This window comes from Pezoporus flaviventris, unplaced genomic scaffold (assembly GCF_033815535.1).
Source record: "Pezoporus flaviventris isolate CSIRO_AGI_PZ_B2104156 unplaced genomic scaffold, CSIRO_AGI_Pfla_v1 ptg000027l, whole genome shotgun sequence".
Lineage (NCBI taxonomy): Eukaryota > Metazoa > Chordata > Aves > Psittaciformes > Psittacidae > Pezoporus > Pezoporus flaviventris.
In genome coordinates, this window is record NW_026892575.1 from 1,444,048 (window position 1) to 1,462,060 (window position 18,013).

Consider the following 18,013-nt stretch of genomic DNA (forward strand, 5'->3'; position numbering starts at 1 on the left):
CTAACACAGTTTTGGCATTCATGTAAAGCTTACAGAACAGAAAGCCAAACATCACAGTACACCAATACACAGTTTTCTGACACTTCATGGCCTATTTTAATCTGCCTAAATAGCCACACTGAACCCAGGCAATGTGATGGCGGCAACTAGATTTACTCCAAAAACAATACCAGAAAAAACTCTCTCATATACTGAAGTACAGGCCTAATGTACATGTTAGCATGGGCTAGAATGGTCTTGGCGCTGATTTGGGAAAATAAACTGTGTTCATCTCCATCAGATTTGAGTAAACTTACCTGTATCTGTCATCATTACAGTGCAGTGCAATGATATGGGTGAAATACTATTACAGCAGTAGCAAAATATACCTGCTATGAGCACTCGTATAAAATGAAAGGAAAAAGCCATTCAGTGGGAAGGATATTTCCTTGCCATAAAAGGGATAACATAAAAATTGACAGCATTCTGTTACTTCTGTTCTGAACAAGAAATCTCATAAGCTTATACCAAGTCTTCATGAAGGTGTCTTCCTTAACTAGGATAGAAATAGCAAATGAAGGTGACAGTGATAGCAGGTAAATAAACTAAAGGGTGCTGAAGGGAGCTGTGGTTACTAATAGAAGCAGAAGGAAAAGTAGCACAAAGACTAAGGTTTCAGCATATACCACCTGAAGAACCCCCCAAAATATAGTTTTGCATACCCCATAACCCAGATCTAATAGCAAGACAAACTGAAATCTGGGCTGCTAGTCCAAATCGTATTTGCTTTTCCACTTTGAATGCAGTGATAGATTAGGAGTTTATGCTTATTTCAAAGTACTTTTCTCCAGAGATTTCTGGTTTGCTTCTTTATTTAATTAAGAAGGTAAGTCAAGATATTGCCCATAAAGTGATTTTTTCAGCAATTGCTGACATCGTAGTTTGGCAGACTGATCTTTAATAAAAATAATAAATAATAATAATTAAAAAAGAGGTAATGCTGAGGTGAAATAAAACATCCATTTCCCTTGAAAAGTATTTCTGGTGCATTTGTAACAAACATTGCTAATGAAGGAGAACATAAATCATTTAAATCCCCAGGACTTAATGCTGGAGTACTTTTTCAATAAGTAGCTTAAAAAAACCAGAGTATGTAGAGAAGAATAATTTTCTGAAAAAAACCTAGTTTTAATGCCAGTAATTTAGTGAATCCAGTAAATACTTCCTGAAATACGTATTCTGTATTCAAGAACTTTGATAGGTGGCATTTATTTTCAAATAGTAGTAAAATCAAGTAAGTAACTGAGGCTGAGATACTGGATGTAATGATCGCCACAGGAAACGGCATGAAAATGATGTGGCTAATAGTTCTGTTACTTGTTGATCCTCAGCTTCTCTGAAAGCCCTGTGAAGTAAAGAGACAATAGTAAAAGGCAGACCTCTCCCTAAGTTACTCATGCCATATAAGCCAATTATGGCATAACTAAGGGAATAGTAGGGAGTGATTCACTACTGTGCTAATTTTACAAATTCCATCTTAACACTGGAGTAATGCTGTGGTAAAAAATGACCCATTTTTTTCTTTAAAATATCTAATATTCATCAAATATTTATATGAATATATAACAAATAATTGTGGCAAACATTACATAATAAAGATGAAAGGGGAATTAACCTTGTGAATTTTTAAGCTGAAAAATAAAGACCGTTACATTAATAAGACTTAATTATATCATTAAATATTTTAAATTATGTCCTCTAATAAATGTTTTTATTTAATATATTTCTTTTTAATCTATTACTTTAGTAAAATGCCTTTAAGATATGAACAAAAACCCAGCAGAGCTTTTTTTATTTTTTTTGTTGGCCATGCAATTGCAGAAGAAGTGAGAAGGGAGCCATATGTTACCTCTTCAACTCAAGGTCAGCTTTCTGGACAGAACAGTCTGCATTTCCACAAGCCTCAGCTCCCTGCCTGGGTGGACTGGTGAGGGGCTGGATCTTTGCTAAACATTTTTCTTCCCTTATTCTTTCCCTTTCTAGGACTACCTAGGCTCTGTCTGTGCTAATGAACTAAGTTAAGCTAGCACAAATAAAGCATATCACCGCGTTTCTAGCATTCTGTTTAGCATCTAACCCTATCAAAAAGGTATAGAGCACAGTGTGTTCAAAGATCAGCCTCTAGCCTGCACTGATTAGTCCTCCCTTGCCATCAGTGACAGAACAGAGTTGCAAAATCAACAGCTGGAAACTATCATGTAATCCTCAGGGAAGTCAACACCTTGCAAACAAGAGAACAGGTCAGTTTGCCTGTAAAGGATTGGATGGTGTAAGCCTTCCAAGGAATAAAATTCACACCATCATCCCTGTGTCATTGTCACAAATTCTTTTCCTTACATTGATCTGTCTAGGCTTATTCTCTCTAGACTTTTACTATTATTCGACGAAGTGAAATTCAAGTAAGAGTTACATCAACAAGACTGTGAATCACACCAAATGCCACAACCCACAACAAGGTTATAGTTCTGCCAGGAAAAAAAAAAATCTGTTTCTCCAGCACACCTCCAAAGCTTTTAATGTCTCCCTATTGTTGTGGCACCTAAAAGTATCACTCGTATCTCTCCAGTATACTCCAGTTGTTCTTTCTGCCTTGGCTGTACATATAAACCACAAACCCAGGTAGCATGCACGTCTCAGCTTTCCACTGAAAAACTGCATTATATGCACTCACAGAAACGCTGATTAAAATCAAGTGGTAAACACTAACAAATCAAATCTAACTCATCAGCATTTCAGATTTATCAGAGGCTACAATTTAATGATGCTGTAGTAGAAATTCTCTTCATTTACAAGCACACAAGTGTGAGACCCGATCTGTATAGCTCTTCTGCTTTTTCCCGTTAAGCTGTTCCTTCTGTTTACCACAGTAATACTTATTATGATTTAATCCCTGGAAGTTCTTGTTTGTATTTGTAATATTCTTTTGACTTGTCTTCTATAGATTGTGTGGTTTGTTACTATGATTGTCTTCCCACTATCCTTCATCATTTCACACTCATCTATCCGTCATCACCCATACTGTAATTACAGAAATGTTATTTGCTGGTAGATAGATGCATAGGGTTCCTGGCAGTAGTACTACCATTATGCAGTGCAAATACTGTGCAGAATATTAAAAAATCATATGAATAAAATCTTAGGGAAAGAGTATTCTTCAGAGTTATCAAAAAAGATTGAACTAAGTCTGGTTTGCTTGTTCACATTGGACAACTCATCTAAAATCGGGTAACATTTATTTACATTTGGCAGGTAAGAGTGCGCTGGAGGTACAGTCTACTAATTAACACGTGTGATGCTGCAAGTATAAACGGGGGTAAACACATGTTCCATTATGTATAGCTGCCAGTCCCATTGTTACAGTATTCTTTTCAGTCACAAGTAAAACAATGCTACAGAGCAAACAAGTACTGAGCTTTCACTTCAGCACCTGACTAATAAACAATCTCCTGGAAATAAGGTATGACATTATTTGAAATAGTTATATATAAAAAAAAAAAAAAAAAGAGCAGGTTTCCCAGCAGTGTCATATCCTGCCACTTCATTTAACTGAAGCTTGGGAGGCAGCAGGAATAACGTGAGCTTCCACTAGTGTTATGTTTTACTTTGCCTTACAGTTTCCACGAATAAGGCATCTATTTAGAACTGACAATGTTCAGGAAAGTGAAAAGTCATGCTTTTGCTTACAAATGAAAAGCTTAATCTGTGGAACAAATAAGGAATAAAATGTATACTACGGTCCATTTGGACCACTCTTACAGCATAAGCTAAAGCAGTCTTCCTAGGAACATGTACAAACCAGCATAGGTAACTGAATGATGAAAATTCCCTGGCAACTCCTTATCAGTTGGCTCACCACTATAATGTCACCTGGGTGTGGGTTTCAGTGATATACAGTGGCAGGTATGGTCTAAAAGGCTTCACTGCCATTATCTTGACAAAAGATGTGAAGATACTGTCAGCAGAAGCAGAAATGCTGGAATCATCAAACTAAAGATACCATCCCACTGTAGTTTTGTCTTCTGTTTTCAGCAGATAGTTCTCAGCAGCATGCTGCAAGTGCTACTTCTTCCAAGTGCTAACCTTGTAAGTGATGTACCTACCATGTGTGCACATGTAGGGATCAATGTGCACATGTACTGACACGGACTGCTTAGGCCATAAAGGTTTATGAATGCTCAATACATTGTAAGATCTCTTCTGAAAAGACTGTTGTCATTGAGAACAAGGCAGGATTTATCATCTGCTTTATAATTCAGCCCAGTTATGTTTGGACAGGTGTATGGTCATCACACAAAGCTCTCTTTAAAGTGCCTTCAGACAGACTTCTAGTCTCCACAGCACAGTTCACGGCACACCCTTACCCTTAGCTGTCTCATATATAATTTAAATGTTTAATGCAAAGCAAAGCTAACGTTAACAATACGTATTTTTGAAGACTGACAGAATAATGTTTTATTTCCTAAAGGAATAACTGGAGTGATCCATAAGCAAATATAACTCAAGTAACACTATCAGAACAGATGTAAATTGTGCTCATCCTTGAGAAATCTTAGGAATGCCTGCATCCCTTCTTCTTTCTTAGCTGGGCAAAATGCAATTTGCTGCATGGATTTCTTTCAGCTGAGGTATTAAAATCTGCAGTGCACTCTATTCTCTATTGGTAGTAGTGATACTTTTAGAACTGTGATGTCTTTGATATGTATTATGCACCACTGACTGACGGCTCTTTCTAGCCTAGAAAGGTACTGTCTTAGCAAGTTTGTGTAGGCTGAGAGCAAAGGCCACAAGCATATTTTGAAGTTGAGGATTTAAATTAATATAAAATATCATTAAAGTTGAGATAGTAATACCCTGGATTTGGAGAAGGCTGAGGTTCTCAATGGCTTCTTTGCCTCAGTCTTTAACAGGGTGAACTCTGACCATGCTGCTCAAATCTTGGAAGGCAGATGCAGGGACTGTGAGAATGAAGACCTTAGCCCACGATGGGAGAGGATCTGGTTTAAGACCATCTTGAGAACCTGGATGTACACAAGTCCATGGGACCTGATGAAATCCATCTGCGGATCCTGAAGGAGCTGGCAAATGAAGTTGTTAAGCCACTGTCCATCATATTTGAAAAATCATGGCAGTCAGATGAAGTTCCTGACGACTGGAAAAGGGGTAATATAAGCCCCATTTTCAAAAAAGGGAAAATGGATGACCCAGAGAATTACAGACCAGTCTCACCTCCGTGCCTGGCAACATCTTGGAGCAGATTCTCCTGGAAAGCATGCTAAGATACGTGAAAACAATAAGATGGTTGATGACAGCTACTAAATGGAAATCCTGCCTGACCAATTAGGTCTGTGATGGGGCTACAGAACTGATGGATAGGGGCAAAGCAATAGAAGTCGTCTACCTGGACTTGCATAAAGCGTTCAGCACTGTCTCGCATGACATCCTTGTCTTTAAACTAGAGACACAGTGGATGGACTACTCGGTGGATAATTGTCTGGATGGCCACATGCAGAGAGTTGTGGTCAACAGCTCAATGTGCAGTTGGAGACCAGTAACACGTGGTGTCCCTCAGGGATCGGTGTTGGGACTGGTCGTCAGCATCTTTGTCGGTGACATAGACACTGGTATTGAGTGTGCCCTCAGCAAGTTTGCCGATGACACCAAGCTGTGTGGTTCTGTTGATACACTGGAGGGAAGGAATACCATCCAGAGGGACCTTGACACACTTATGAGGTGGGCCAGTGCTAACCTCATGAAGTTCAACCAAGCCAAGTGCAAGGTCCTGCACCTGGGCCAGGGCAATTCCAGAAGAGCTGCAGGTTGGGTGGAGAAGAGACTCAGAGCAGCCCTGAGGAGAAGGAGTGGGGGGCTGTTAGTGAGTGAGGAAATGAACTGTTTGTTACTGTGAAGGCAGTGAGGCACTGGAATGGGTTGCCCAAAGAAGTGGTAAATGTTCCATCCGTGGAAGTGTTCAAGGCCAGGCTGGACAGAGCCTTGGGCGACATGGTCTGGTGTGACCTGTCCCTGCCCATGGCAGGGGGTTTAGAACTAGATGATCTTAAGGTCCTTCCCACCCAAACCATTGTATGATTCTATGATTCTTCATTACCAGAAAGCATTATCTTTCATATATAACCAGTGGAGAAGATACTAACATCAACATTGAAAAAAAAGATTTGAGGAAATTATTTGAAAAAGGTAAAAAGGAAAATTTAAAAGATTAATTTTTGGCACATCTTTTTGTTAACCTGTGTTATAATCTGCTGTCTGTAGCAAACATACATTAAAGAACTTGCAAGCCAGTTCCACATTTTCTTGTCTGTTTTACCATAATACTAATACTTAAAATAATTTTGCTTAAGAGAAGACTTATACTCTGCTCTAAGATTTTAATTATGCCATCTGAAGTGTAAGCTGTGATTAAGAGCACAAAAGGTTTGAGGCAGAAGAAGAAAAATGGCTGGAGTAGGATGGCTGTTCAGAACAGAAAGTGACAACTCATCTGGTTAGTGATCAATGCAGTTTATAGTAGAGAACTGTTTACAATGCAAAACCATTTTTGCACTAGCATTGAGCACCACTCAGAGAGAAGAAGGACTGGACTGCTCGCTGGACTCCTCAGTCTCAGGAGCAGCCTCTTGAGGTCAGGTTTGAGAAACACCAGCAGGACAACATAGGAATCAATCAGTGCTGTTGCCCACACTGAACCTGTTCTATGAATAGACAACTTCAGTCTCTAGGCTTATCAATTTGTCATGAAGAAAAAAATAGAAAGGAAAATTAGAAAGTTATGATGTTATCTCCTCCAAAAATAGGATTTCAGTCATTCCAGAGAAGTGCTGTGCTTGGATATTCCCACTCAGGTTCTGCAATCTGCTGACATCTCCCTACTGCACCAGTACTGAGCTTCCTGCTGGTGGTGTTAAAGGTCACAGAGCATCAGGGAGGTGGAGGATACTTCTGCTTAATTGACCATTAAGAAACTGTGTTCAGGAGGAATGTGAAGTAGAAAGAATTTAAACAGTATTCCAATGTTTCTCTTTGCTATTGTTGACAACACTAAATGAGATAGTGCCTTCTATTATTCAGGTCTATCAAAGACCAAAGGTTAGCTCCTAAAAAAGGATGCTCTGAGACAGTCATTCAGGTAGCCTGGTTTCTTGTATTTCTGAGCTCACATGGAAAACAAAGGATCACAGATTGCAAGAGCAGAAAATGCTAGTGAAAAAATCTAAGGAAGAAAGAAAAACAATCAGTAAGTCTCAAATATTACTTTCGACAATGAAGAGAATTTGATGAATTCCACTATCCACTTTAATTGGAAAGCTAGAGTTCAATGACATCTATATAAATTGGAAGAAAATCCTCTGTTAAGAAGGAAAAGTAAGAGACTAATTCAGTTCTCAGCGCGAAGTAAAAGATAGAAATGGTACATCTGACCCTGTAAGGTGCAGAATGCCACATGGTAGCCTGCAAGCATAAAGTGCTCAGCACTTCTGAGGGTCAAGCCTCTGGCACTCTGGCATTTGAGATTCAGTCTCTCTATAGATTAGGATTGATCTCCCCTGTCTCTGGATAAAAAAAAAAAAAAAAAAAAGAAATAAACAAACTGTAACCTTGAAAGTGTCATCTGAACCTGGAGTCCAGCCAAAATAGCAGAGACAAAATCCCCTTGAGAAGCAGAACAGCAGCCCCAGAGGTCACTATTGATGCATCAAATAGAAACAGTGGATTCTGATACAGCAAAGACTTACATAATTTCATTTTTATTCAAAACCTAAAAGTGTAATCATTTACATCCCCCTGAAACGCAGAATTGCATCCATCTCCATTTAAACACAGATACTCAGAGGGTATCTTAATAGCCTTTGGAATTGAAAATGTACAAAGGCAGGTTTGAAAGCAGTACAGTTACAGAAGGCAACATTCATATTCCATGGTGATAAGATAGTGTTTTGCTACCCCCTTTGTTGTTTTAGGAGCTGAAGGAGTTGCCAGCAGCTTCAAAATTGTGCAGAGGAAGCAAGCCATATTCAAGCTAAGAATAGCATCAGTCAACTTTCCAGAAGGAAGGATAACAAGAGGTCAGGATTTTACGATCCATTGCAAAACAAATGAATTTCAATTCTATTTGGTTTTGGTTAGTATTTCCTCCTTTCTTCTCCCCTCCACCCCTTTTCAATATTCTGAGTTCAAACGAATGAAGAACTCAAGCATACCATGGGTTGTTTCCTCAAAACTCTAAAACTCCAGATTCACTGAAAGTGAGGAATGCAAAGACCACATAATGCTATTTCAAATGTTTATGCTTAAACATAGCTCTAGCAACGTGTTCATTGCATGCAATTTCCTTACTTTTAATGAGGCAACACCCAGCAGACCCTAAGCACATGTGCAATTGTACAGAAGGATGCATCCTTAATTCCCCGTGATTAACCAAATTTAAAGTTCCAGATATTAAATTTTCAGACCTGAAGAATATCAGTCTAAAAATAAGAAAAACAGGAAAGTAAATGTTAAACCATGCAATAGTGTACATTATATATGAAAACAGGTGCAAAAAGAAAAAAAAGTAAATGAAGAGGCCCTCAAAGATTCAGCCAAGGGAGAAATACTGTATAGATAGGCATAAAGAGAAGCAAGTGCTTTGAAGGAAGGTGCAAGGAATTTGATTGCTCTATCAGTGGCTATGTTGGGTACATAGTACACCTACCAGGAATGCATTTTATTATCTAATATTTATCACTTTTGACGGTCACAGGTGTTCCTACTTCAGAAAGATTTTAGCAAATGCCCCTAACTGTGTGACATCTGGATGCTGTCATCACACTAACAAGAGGTAGCTTTTGCCACTAGGCTCTGCTCTGGCAGATGTGTTTTTACTGCCACTGTTCATTTCCTTCCCTGTTAAAATGCAAAACATTAGCTTTTACTTACAAATAGGCATAACCTCTTCTTTCCTACACCATCAAGTTAGTCAGTTCCTTGTATACTGTTAATCCAACCAAAAATAAATATTAAATAGAAAAACGTTCTACTTAGTAGAATACTTGGTCTGATTCGAGTAATATAAAGGCACTATTATGATGACACTTTTTGTTAATTATGCTTAGAATGTTTTCTATGTTTAGAGTGTTAAAAAAAAACCCAAACAAACAACTCAGGAAGGAAATGAAAAAATTTCTGTAAACCAGCAGAAAGCAGAAGCTGCTTTGAGATAAGGCAGAGTCAAGGTTAAAATGTTTTTCCAGAGATACTTTTCACAATAAGATAATAATATAAAAAAATAGCTTTGGAAATTTATTGTTTCTGGAAACGTATGTGCACCTGAGTAAAATTAACATATTGTGAAGTCCCAAAGAATATAAATTTCATTCAGCTGCTCAGGCACCCCTAAGGGCCTGTAGAGGCATGCCCTGGGGACCTCACCTCTTTCTTTGGCCAGGAAGGATGCTTTGCCAGTTGTCTTTATATGATGTCTAATTGGTCCTTTGCCAGTGACTTAATGATTTCATTAGGATTTCATCTCCACAATAATCTAACACCGAGCAAGATCCCTGACCTCGGATCCAAGCCGGCTCATGGGTAGCTGTCAGCAGAACACAACAGATCAAAGGGCAGTTACTCAGCCAACAGCTGGGAAGTAGGATACTTGCTGTGGTTCAGTGAGTCCTGTTGAATACCGTATGGTTTTGCAAGATTGCCTGGTTGCTGGAAAGCTTTTTCCTGATGAAATCAAACTTTGTTGGGATGAGAATACAATGGAAGACACCTTAAAGTTTTTTTGCAGAAGAGTTTTTATCAACTGGTACTTTATTATTACTCCTTGCAAAAGAAAACAAGGGTACACAAACGTAAAAAGTTATACCAAGAATATGCACAGCTAAACAGTTATCTGTATTAGATGACAGTCACATTGATTCTATGTACTGTGTTTTACAGCATACTGGCAGAAAAGATAGCATCAAGAAGTCTGATTTCTGTACAACCCACCAGAGAGTTTTCAACAATCCAGAGTGAATAAAGAGCATTAGTATGATGAAGTCAGAAGAAAATTATACAGACTAGTATCATTTTTAAACAATGTGTATTACTTAAAGATGGACATGAAATTGCATATAGACTTTTTGAAAATATGAACAGCAAGGATTCAACAAAATACCACAGGTCTAAGAAGATTTCAGTTTTACGTAATGTATTAATGTCAATCTATATCAGATTAGCCAATTTATGCTGACAGGAATGTAAATTCTATTCTCTGATCTGAGGGGTTGGAGGGGTTGGATATTATATAAAACATTCTACAATTATGTCCAATTCTGTGGGAAATTAAAGCCTAGGATTATCGGTTGCTTTACAGCATCAATGTTATAAATTAAAGGCTTTGCATAATGGTCAGCATATACCTCAGGTGTATTTTAAACTTTAAGAAAATAATCCATTTTTGGCAAACCATGTGACAAGTTCACAACTTGATCAAGGCTTATACTATGTGTCATCAGTATTCTTTTGTTCATCTCATACCAATCTATTTTGCTCATCACAACCTAGGGCTGTTTAAAATGTAGAAGTTTGGCATGTTATTTGGGTCATTTATGGAAATCAAGAACATGATTTAACATTAATATACATAAAAATTACTAGAAATTATTCACCACAAATCCATATCAGTTTGTGGCTTTTTGAACTCCATTGTATAATACAAAGCATTTTCTCAGTAAGGGACAGAAAAATTCAGGTGGAAAAAATATAATTACAAAATGGAAATCTAGCTTAGTTGAAGCTATGTAGTGTATTAATGTGATTCTCATCACAGTAGGATATTGGTAAATAAGACTTACATCTATGAATGTTAATTTGTAAAGGCAAAACCTAGCACCTGTACTTTAAATGCAAGCTAACTTCTGTATGTTTCTGAGTTCCAGTAAGAGTTACTATGGAACTATAGCACCACCATATATGGGATGATCATCACTTTTTATAAAGAGTGAAGCAAAGAATAGTCACTACAGTAACTGAAAATAAATGTAGTGATGTAGTGATGGTGAACATGTAAAGTTGTTTACATGATTTGGGAAGAGCTGAAACAAAAGAGACATTTTGAAAGTAAACGTCTCACTGAAATTAGGCTTATCACTATCAGAAGGTGGATCTCAGCAGGAAACTGCTCTGAGACACTGAACAACAGTGGCATGGGAGAACCAAAAATTGTTCTTTTTTGTTATTTTGAGTCTTGAAGGAAGATCACCCATTGAGCATTCAGTATTAAGGATGACAATTTATCTCTGTTGGAACAAATCCATACTTTGAGGCAGGGGAAGGGTTATGTGTTTGCTTTTTATAGCACATATATTTTCACAATCAAACTCATATACATCCATGTAATTGCATAGCTCAAAAGTAAGTCTATCCTAACCTTTAACGCAGTATTTGCTGTTGCTGATACCAGTTTCCACATTTTGTGATCCAGTTGGCTGTAGATTGGAGCCAGAACAAAAGCCGACCTGCAAAAAGAATGCACAGGCTTGACTGCATAACATAATGATTTAGACTAGCCAAGATATTTTTAATTATTAGGGTTTAGTGCTGTGCTGTCTTCTGCCACCACTGATTTATCTCAACTATTTTTACAAAACGTTTTGCAGAGATTGTCTAAATGCAGGCTTATGTACAACAAGTGAACTAGCACAAAATGATCACAAATTACAGGCTCCTCCCACCCCACAATTAGGTGAGAATTCTGCGTTCATGAAGATTTTCTAAGGCTAAGAGAGTGAGACTTTGACTCAAGACAGCACAGCAGAAATCAGGTATAACAGGTTAGCATTCATTCTGTTGTCTCATTTTATCCTTTCAAAAACACAGTAATGTTGTCCCCTGTATTTTTTTCCCATTTCTGCCTTTGTATTTAGCTGTCTGTATAATTAAAAAGCTTGGAATAGGATCAGGAGGGTGACAAGAAAAAAAACATCCATTAATACATTTAGGAAGGTTTTTTGGTCCTGCATTGTTGCTCCTTTGAGGCTTCCACAGTGCATCAGTCTCCTCAAGTTATTTATTCATTGTGCGTATGCTGCACCATCTTTGCCATGTTTTTCTTTTGCATCATCATCGCAAAGGTGACCTCCATAGCAATAAAAAGAATGTTTTATACAGGCACCATCAAATAGGTTAAAACTCTTCACATTGTGAAGCACAGCTGGGAAGCTGTGGACCACATTCCAGTGCAGGACATCTGTAGCAGGACCAGCAGGAAAATCAGACTAGTCACCGGTGCTCAGGCACCAAAGACAGTCAGCTACTGATTGCTCACTGAATAGCAAAGCACAACTGAACATAAATTCCCTAGCTTCCATCCAGTGGAATACAAACTTCAGATATGGCTCTTCCCCATAGAGACCTATTGCTCAAATACTGCACCAGCAATATGTAACTGGGGTTTTTACACCCCCCATACCATCTGCACTGCTTGGCCCTGATCCCCTCCCTCCGGAGTATGATCAACATGCAGTGCCATATTCCCAGGTGCATGGACATCTGACTGTAATTCACTCTCTCAAATTGGAGGCTGACAGCCAGTACCATGGTGGAAAACGAATAGCTGAGGTACTGCACTTGGAATGGTGCTACAGCCCAGCCTACTGGTGCTTCTTCCCTGGCTGCATAAATGAAATGCCTCTCACTTTCCCGGTTTGCATTGGAAATGCAGCTCAAACATTATCCTTACCCAGAAAGAGTCTCTGCTGCAGCAAAGCTTTGGGCTGTAATGAGATTGCCAGGGAATTGCAAACAGTCTTTTGAAATTCTGCTGTTACCTGAGTGCTGCCAAAGTGACTCCAGGCCTTGTCAGAGGCTCACACACACACTTGTGACTAGAGTGACGCACAGCATTTTAGCAGCACTTGAAGGCGGTACCAACCTCACAATTGCTAGCATGTTTCTGTCATTAATTTAACATAATTTTGTGCTGAAACAGGATGATAAACAGATTTTGGAATGCAACGATGCTGCTTCCCTTTCACCAGTTATTCTGACCATGAAGGAAACTGAGATCATCCTGCCCTCTCCTGGGGGGGAGTTAAAAAAAACCTGCAAGCTTATTTGGATATATTTGCTGTGAGCATTTAAAAAAAAATAAAAAATCTCCAGTTCTAATAATATACTAAATTACATGAAAAAAAAAACAAGCAACTTCCCTCAAAGGACAAATATTGCTGGAATTTTCTTTAAACGGTTTGTGAGATAGAGAGAAAACAAGAATAAAAACCAACGCGAATGCTCACTATCTCCTCCCACTTTGATCTATCAAAGTTTACGGATTCATGAACATAATGTGGAGTTTCATACTGAATTCACTACTGCTAAAAACCCCTGATTTGGACTATGTGATATATAAAAATCTACCTCTTTCAACACATACTGTATAGAAGGCAGGGGAAAAGCATAAATAATAAAACTATAGCTCTGTTTTTCTTCTTGTTTTTTAGCAAAATGCATTAGCAAGAAATAATCCTGCAGTCTGCTATCCTGGCTCTCTTTTATCTATTTTTGTTTAGATTTTGTTGAAATCAACACCTTCTATCAGGGTAAGAATTTCTGTTTCATTTGTTTGCTCATTAAGAACAAGAAAGTGTGTAATCCAGAAAGGCTTGATGTACAGATGAAGCTGTCAAGAGCAATATGAATTCTAACAGAGTAGTTTCTCAAATGTGATAATTACTGTTTATTTTATAGGCTTACACATGACATCCTATTAAAGTAACTCCCACTTCAGCTTTTATTATTAACCACACTTTTCAATCTCTTATCGACCCCAAGCAAAACTGTGTTTTTCTGCACAGCAACAACAAAAAGCTAACACTCAATGTTTATTTTACCAGGAATTATTCTCAAAGCTATTCCCACATTTTAAAAGGTGCCTCATTTGAAAATACCGATGGCATCCATTAGAGATTGGAATTGCCCTTTAGAATAGACTGGATAAATCAAAGTGTAGGGAAAACCAGTAGGACTTTCAAAAGCAGTTGGACCTAATCCAGCTGAGTTCCCATATATATAGATCAATGGGGTTTTAACACCACTTTCAAGGTGTAGCTGTTCATGCTGAATTCTGTGCCAGTATACTGGACACTTAAAGAGACTCTGCAGATCTCCTAAAAATCTGTACCTGGCACAGTTGGGTCAACCTACAATTTCATTCAGAAACATGGTATATAATCATTTTCAATGCTTCATTCAAGGAGTCTGTGGTCTGTCATATGTCCCTACTCAGTATGTTTTGGCTACAGATCCTGTTTCCAGCCACGGATCGTTACTACCTCCTTTATTCTTCCACATGATGATCTGTCACAATCCTGTTTTAAACCAGTGTCCTCTTGAATGGAATTTACTATTGCTTGTGGAGTCAATACAAATATAACTACTATCTGGAAACTCACAGACACCAAACTGCTTCAAACCATGTGTAAATTTCACTTTTCTATGCCTTTGCAAAGAGGTCTGTCACACAGTATTATTGTAAGAGAGCAGGGAGGAAACAAAAATTCAAAAGACCAAGTTGGCAAATTCAGAATAAGTTAAAAAAAGAAAACAACCCAACAATATCTGCAACACTAGGAAGAATCTCTTGCTGGAAAGAAAGAAGGAGAAGAAATGGAAGTCCGTGGATAGGGTGATAGAGGAAAAGTAATTATTACAAGGACGAACATCAGTTAATAACAGGAGCAGAGCAGAAAAAGACATGCTGGCTTTTGTCCAGTGGAAAGTGAGCAGAAAAAGAGGCTAATTTCTCCTGACAAACACTTGGCTTTCTCATTAATAGGAATAATCATAATAATCAGTCTTAAGGATCCCATTGCTTTTTTCTCCACACACACATCAAATGACATGGACAAACACAGTTACACACTGTTGCCATGCTCCTCCTTGCCTAGAATTTTGACAAACACTACTTGTACCTCTCGATGTTCAGATTTTCCCCTAAAGGAACAGTAATGCGCATAAACATCTAAAACACCTACACACGAAGTTAACAAAAAAAAAACAAAAAAACCCAAACCAAAGCAAACAAAACAAAATTTAAAAAAAAATATCCTGCAAAATTTTATTACAAAAATATGGACACTAGTTTGTTCAGTCACTGCTGGTAATAGGGAAGATAACATTCAGCCCCTGATATTTATATGACTTCTTTGTTAGTTTCCTCCTTTTTATGGATTTCTCTACTGTACTTGTTTTGATATACTTTTAGTCTGCTGCTTTTTTTTTGGTAATTGAAAGTCATACTAGAATTTTTAACAACATTAATTTTTGGTGAAATAACACTTTTTTTTTGTCTGAATTACTATAATTATATTCAGTGCACTCCTTATTGCAGCCTATCGTCCAGATGGCTCTGCTGAAGAAATGGAAAAGCTAAAATACAAAGATGAAAATTACCAGTAGATCTGATACTGTTTAAGTGACTGAAGACTCTCCCCCTCACTCCACTCCCAGAGATAAAATGCAGTATCCTCAAAACTAGCACCCATATTCTGTGATGTGGAAGAAAGCAAAGATTTGTAAACCCTTAAGAAGCACCTTTGATGTTTAGGTTTTTATATTCCTTTGATCAGAGATTAGTTACTAAAATACAGAAAAAGGATCACTTACTGATACACAAAGAACTTTAAGAACTAAAGTGGAGAAAAACCCCTAAAATATCAGATTTGCTGGCCACCACAACTGAAATAGAACTGCATTTTAAGGATAAATAGAACACTAACCTATAATTTCACCTAAAACGCTTCCTAAATAATCTTTTTTATTTAAATGAAGGGAATATGATAAACAGGTCTCAAATGAGCATTGGCATGTTCTACAATGAATTTCACTATGCCACTGAATTCTGATGTTTTAGGGGAGGTGTCACATAGCACTTAATTAATATTCACAAAAAATGGCAACTGTGACAAAATTCAGAATAGGATGTAACACCCACCTACTGCATTTGTCAGATTGTACTGTCAGATATGTTTTGAGTCCGAAAAGTAACACTGTAATGGTAAGAAGGCATGACACGCAGTCTTAATTCTCCATTTCCTACTTGATTTAAAAAGTTTTTGGAGGGTTTTTTTTATTTTTTATTTTTTTAGGCAAGACATCCTAACATAAAAATCACTGCAATGAGTGATAAATGGTAGCTATTATGGGACACAGAAATAGGATTTCTTCAGTTTAAAGAGAATATTAAATTGACAATTGATTAGTTTTTTCCTGTTCAAGGGTAAAATTATCTCTACATGTAGAAGTCATTATACAACATTTAAACATTTATACTGTATAGTTCACTTCTAAAGATATAACATGTCAAGGAATTGTAAAGTACACTGATTGAAGGCTGGGTTATATTGATTTCTCCAAATATTTCTACCCTATTTTATATGGTTATTCTATGCATTCAGTAAGGATATATATATGCATCTCACAGAAAGGTATTCTGTATAATCATTTAGAGCTACACAATAAGGTACATGAATACAGAGAAAGAATTGAAAATATATGTAGTGGAAGAAAATTGGTTTGTCTTTCCTCAGAAGGTTTGATTTTGCAATTTTTGCTACGTCATTTTTCTCACAGCAAGAAGGGAATTAGTTATATTTCTTTCTTACTTCACAACTGTGTTAAGTGGCTTGCTTTATTACGGCTGGTAAAGCACTTTAATTTCTTGGATGAAAGCTGCTAAAGAAGTACAAATATTTTCTATTCTTAAAATAATTTCAACCTCAGAGTTATACTTTAAAAATCTCAAAGCTCTTATAATAACCTTCTGGAATGTGAGAGATGAAGAACTGGGATTTACATATGCTATGTGAAAGGAAATTTGGGGTTCTGTCTTAATTAGTGCTGAGGGTGTCAAAACCAACCACAGATATTATTCAGTTCAGTAATCACCTAAATACAGAATCTTTAAACACATTGACGAAAACATTAAGGACAGTGCTTAAACCCAGTGACCTCTATCCAAGATCTCCTGCAACAAACCGTATCACTTCCAATTTTCTCCTCATTTTTTTACTGGCATAAAAATAAGTCAGACTAGTTTGAGGTAGACCAGAAAGGAAAAAAAAAACCTGACAGCTCTAAACTCTAGCCTCTGTCTTCCATTCAGGTATGAAGTGATGCAAGCTGAAATGTAAACCTTTAGCTGTCCAGATCCATCTCTGGTGTGAGGAATGACATAAATTGAGAGAAGTAAGGAGTCTGATACTATTTTTTTTTTTTCTCTTATCTTTCCAGATTTGCTGTGAACTATGTAAACACACCAGCAGCTTCAGCTGTGTTCCCAGTACGGATGGACAACAGTTATTAACAATTATTCAGTTTCACAAGTCTAGCAGTAAAATAGCTGAGAAGCAAGTGGACTCTAAAACCAAATTCACTTTTCTGTTGAACTAATACTTCTCCTTCTCTAAGTTAATAAAATAGAGGATGCAGGCAGTGATGGGTGGCCATGGAGTAGTGCAGAACCAGCATGCAAGAGTCCAAACTGATACTCAGAGAAATGTTAAGAAAATCCCAAATATTTGATCTTTGCTATGGGCCTGTAAAGCAGGCTAGCTGCAGCATTCACAATTCCCTAATTAGGCAATTTTGTCAAGTGGATCTCATCCAGTCTGAACTGAGCAATGTTGCCCACCACATCATCATCTTGCTAGCTTTATATCCAACTTCATATAGCATGCTAAGGCAAGAATTTTATGAAGAAGCATAGTATCTGTGATTTGCCTTCATATTCTTCCAAAATGCCTGTTATTCCAGTTGTTAAATTACTTTAAGTCACAGTCCAAGGCATGTATAGTATACTACAATCAAACAGGAACAACACTTTGCATATCATTAAGTGCCAAATTCTTTCTGCCACTCTTGGAAGCAGAACTGCAGCTAGAAATGTGTGCTGTGCTTTCTGTGCTTCTTTGCAATTCCAATTGCCAAGTGA